Raw genomic sequence first — 5,133 nt, 5'->3', positions numbered from 1 at the left:
ACCACAAACAAATCTGTGATAGCACTTTTCTTCTTTCTTAAATAATATGTCCAGGTAGTGTAAACATTGGCTCTGTTGAAGTGACATGTTCAGAAATGGGAAAAAGGGGTTATAGTTGAATGGATGGATACAGCCTCTCAAGACTCTTGCATAGCAACATATTCTTTGCATTTCTGCTTTGTCCTTTTTTAAGAACTACAAATTAAAAGGCCACATCCCTGACTGTCAGTTCATAGCATGTTTAAATGGCTCCCTATTGAATGGTCAACACTTAAAATGCCAATTGGCGATAAGCAAAAGAAAAAAGATAGAAAACCTGGGAGAAGCATGAATCTTTAATTTTTTTACAGGGTAAGGAAACCTCTCCTGCACCCCCAATGTGGGGAACAAACTCAACCCACCCACTTGATCTTATATATACTAACTCTGAGTTTGCCATACCTCAGAAAAACTGGAATATTCTGGGAAATGTCCATCTTAGACTTAGTATATGTAAGTCTATTTTCCTGCCATTCAGTCTCCATGTTTCAGGACTCACTCTCACAGGTGCTGACATTTCAGCAAACATAGCACAAAGGTATGATGCTATACAGCCTTACTATAACAACAGATATTGTGTACATTTACAGTACTAATGCACAGAGATTATTTTTACTATGGAATGAGCAACTTTTAAAGAGTAGTGTGATGTCCTCTGCTATGTTTTCCAATACCACAGCATAAGCCATAGATTCCTGTCTACTGAGATATCCTTGCATCAGTGCAACAAAAGTCACAAGTTGCTCCTATCTTCCTTTATATGGAGATCATCACTGTTATAGACAAAATACATTATGCATACACATAATGGCATTTCACTATATCTCTGTTTGCTCAGCTGTATAAGAGCAATGTCCATCAAAGTATAAACTTATTCCATACTGTAGCACAATAAAATTGAAAGCAAACATTTAACATCTTTCACTGTTTTATACAATCTCCAAAGTGAGTGGAAATCCAGCAATATGGAAAGAATGTATCCATTTCTAAGATTCTGGTTTGAGAAAGGAAAGCATATGTATGGGTTTCCATAAATGCAAGAGAATATCACATACTTTAGTGATAAAAATATATTTTCACTACGAGCATTTCCAGGGTGGATAAAGCAAACAATTCACTACATTTCAGAGTAGTACATTTGTCAAACCACTGATTCCAAGCTTGTTACAGCTAAATAGTGTCAAGTGTACAACTTTAATACTATCTTTGATGTCCAAAATAAGAACTTCTAGCTTACCTTTGAATTGTCGTCTGCCGTGTGTCCGACATGCATAACGCTGAAAGTACGGTTGCAAAAAACAACAATGCCGATTCACCATGTGTTTGAATGGCAAATAAGTGAATGCTTTTTTGCCATTCAAATACATGGATCAAATGTCAGAAATGGCTTTACAGCAAACCATTTTCGACATTTGATCCTTCGAAGTCCTCCTTATTTCGGTAATATGGGTCGTAACAACAGGACGATCACACATACTATGTCTGACAAAATGAAGGTAAACCAGAACTTCTTGAGCTACAAATGTACCACACATCTAGACTACAAATGCAAAATATGTGGAACACAAGAACATTGCATGGGATAACTTCATCATGTTATGTGGTACAATTTCACAATGCAGGTCTATCAGAATTTCAGAAATATTTTGGAATGTATAAATGTTACCCATACCATGTTATGTCACCTTCTGCTTATGAAAAGGAATACCATTCAGGGGTAATAAAATAATGCAAAAAGACCTATCTTGCTGTACAACCTATGTGGTGTGATGCATTAAGGCGGGTCTATATCAGAACATCAAAGTATTAAAACTTCAAATGTTCTGATATCAAACACTATTCAGCAATCGCCAAGAATAGCGAAGCTGCAGAACAGCGAATTCTTTCCTCGGGACAGAATTTGGTTGGCCGTCTCTGTGGCTTTGCTATTCGTAGCGCTGTGGTGGAAAGTTACGGGTTGGGTTCAGATAAGTGTGTGATTGTTTGTACGTTAGGGTTAGGGGCGGGTTAAGTGAGTTAGGGTTTAGGCATGGGTTAGGTGTGTGTGCGATAGTGACAGACTTTAGGGTTAGAGGCAGTTTAAGTGAGTTAGGGTTAGGGTGCGGGTTAGGTGAGTGTGCGATAATGACGGTCCTTAGGGTTAGGGTTTGGGTTAAGGTAAGTGGGTAGATAGTAGTGTATGTTTAGTTTAGTGTAGCGTTAGATGTAGGAATTTAAGTGTATGTGTGTGGTTGCTGTTTGTTTGATGTGCTTGTGTTGTGTGCATGTGTTTCGGAGCAGCAGATTTTTTCCATGGGAAAAAATTCACTGTTCTGAATATTCGATATTTTCATGTTTAGATGTTTTAGGGCCGATGAAATAGCGTTCGCTATTTTCATCTTTCGATAACGTGATATAAACGCATTAAGGCAGTATACCATTTTCACAGTAATGCCTTGTTAAGGGTTACAACACAGGTCCTGGGATTCATTAATGCCTAAAGACAACACAAGCATAACTTACACCTTTATCCTTCTAATTTTATTTCTCTTACCAATTTTCTTGCAGAAAGAATCAAAAAGGTTACCACAAAGTGTAGACTACATGTACACTTAGCTTAATCTTTCAGAGTGACTAGAAAACATTAACAATGTGGTAAATATTTTCTTGAGTATAGGCCATGTACACTTAGTACAGGTGTTAATGAATCTGGTCTAGAGCCTCTAATGGTTAAATGTTGCAAAACATGTCCCTGGATTCAGTAAAGTAAAAAATAAACTATTCTTGCAAGGAATGGATCATGTCCATGCAGCACAGCAGCGAGCCTTGCATATTCATGAAAGCACGCTGCTGTAACAACTACACGGGCATGATCTGTGAACGAGTGCAGGGGGCATGTTACAGCAGTGCCCGCACATGTAACACACCGCCTTCACTCAGAAAGTGCTATTACTTTAAAAGCAAAAACATAGTTGTCTGCGGATATACTACACAATTGTGCAGTATATCCATAGAATGCATGTAACAGATATGAATCTGGAGCGTGTCACCCCAGGCCTCTGCTGAAAATAGGCTTCCCATCCTAGTTGGACTTACCCTGTCAACAAATGTTAAATGAAGAAATAAAATACTAGTAGAAACACAACACTGACATTCCTGAGTTCCAATACACCTCCCAATACATGCTAACACACAACCCATTATCCCATGCACTTTTAAAGTGCTAAAATTGTCCTTAGTGTTGTGCCTTTGTTCCCCCATTATGGCAGGCATACTCCTAAATTTCAAAAAAGTTAAATATCATTTAATCCTGAAAATATTTTTTTTATTAAACCAATAAAGTTTAACCATAGCTAAACTGGTGTGCCCGTCTCACAGCTATGCATAGCAGAGTTCAAACATCAAAAGAAGCTAAATAGAAATATACAGTCAAAATAGTGAAAGTGGACTAGCATAGTGGTTAGACCGTTTGCCTAGCATGCAGTCAATCATGGTTTGAGCCCTACAGGAGTTCATGCATTTTCATAAGTGAAACACAACTAAAATGCATTTTATGTAAATGTTAACCAGGGTAGTGTAGCAGCTCCAAATGTGAGGTGTCAGTGAAATTTAAAGTTTAAGCACGAATTAGAGTAGCTAAGCAGATATGCACACTGGTAAGCAGGGCTAAGCATCTACCCCTTAAAGCAATAGTTATCTTAGCTAAGCAAGTTTGCCCGATGCTTAGCTTAGCTCAGCAGTTTCCAAACTGTCCAATCACAGTAAAGGGTGGGTAATTAGCCCTATTTAAACCTCACAGGTGGGAATACAGCTCATAACCAGTGGTAGCTCCCCACTGTAGGCACTATGGCTGGTGTAGGTTAAGGTGTGCGCTTTCGGGGGCAGCACTGGGGCATTCAGAAGTCCAGGATCATGGTCGGATTCCTCATTAAAGACTATGAAGGGCAATTGCTGTAGGACCAGTACCAGGACTCCCAATACAAATCAGAGGCCTGGAACCATCTTGCCCAAGATCTCACCACTGCCACTGGCATCCCTTGGACTGGTGAGCAGGTCCGGCACCACTTTGCAGACTTGAAGAAGAGGAAGAGGGACCTTTTGGACCAGTAGGTCCAAGATGCCTGGGCAGGGAATGCTCCAGCCATGTGTAAGTATTAGTCAAAATAAGTGTTCTCCAAAGTCCAGGCTGTGCATGTGATGGATAGATATGCATAAATGTTTTTTATTATCTCCTGTACAGCTGCAGATGAGAGGGCTGTGAACTTGGAAGCCCATACCAGCAGGCTGCTAAGGATGTGTCGCGAGGCTGGTGAGTAACAATCCTGCTGGTATTATGTAGAGCAAATAAATAAGTAGCAGAATGTCACCTTGCAGTATTTAAAAATGGGTATGGTTTTTAATGACTAAAGAAGCCAGTAGGAGAGTAATAGTGACATACAGGTTATATATCAATAAAAGTGCAAGTATTTGTCAATAAAAGTGAAAACCCCAGACTGGTTGTATTTAGCCTGGTATTGCAAACTAGGCGCCATAATCGACTCTCCAGCCGACACAAACATCCTACAAAAGGGCTTCATAGAAACAGACAACTGGTGCCAGAGCCATGGCCTCAAGCTAAATGCCAAAAAGTGTATAGTCATCCCCTCTGGCAAAAACAAAGTGCCCACAAATTACTACATAGGTGGTAATCCATTAAGTACGGAAGAAGTAATTAGGGACCTGGGGACCCAAGTTGACAGCAATCTCGCATTTGAAAACCACGTGGCCAAAGTGGTTAGAAAAACATTTTATATAGCCCACCTAATCATGAAGGAATTCACATCTAGATCAGGGGAGGTCATCGTGCCTCTTTACTCATCCCTCATCAGGCCCATAATTGAGTACAATGCCCCTTTTAGGATGTACCTTACCAGACACCTGCAGCAACTGGAAAGACCCCAAAAGTACCTCACCAAGAGGATCAAAGGGCTCAAACAGATGCCATATGCTGCCCGGTTAAAGAAACTCCAGCTCTACTCAGTGGCATATCGCCTGCTCAGAGGCGATCTGTGCCTGACGTATAAAGCCATGTCCAACCCAGAATTAATGGACATGCTGCACCTCAGAAAATCCAAA

This window comes from Protopterus annectens, chromosome 6.part0 (assembly GCF_019279795.1).
Source record: "Protopterus annectens isolate FY-2018-M chromosome 6.part0, PAN1.0, whole genome shotgun sequence".
In the NCBI taxonomy this organism is placed as follows: domain Eukaryota; kingdom Metazoa; phylum Chordata; order Ceratodontiformes; family Protopteridae; genus Protopterus; species Protopterus annectens.
The sequence above is the reverse complement of the archived record's forward strand: the minus strand, read 5'-3'. Positions refer to the sequence as shown.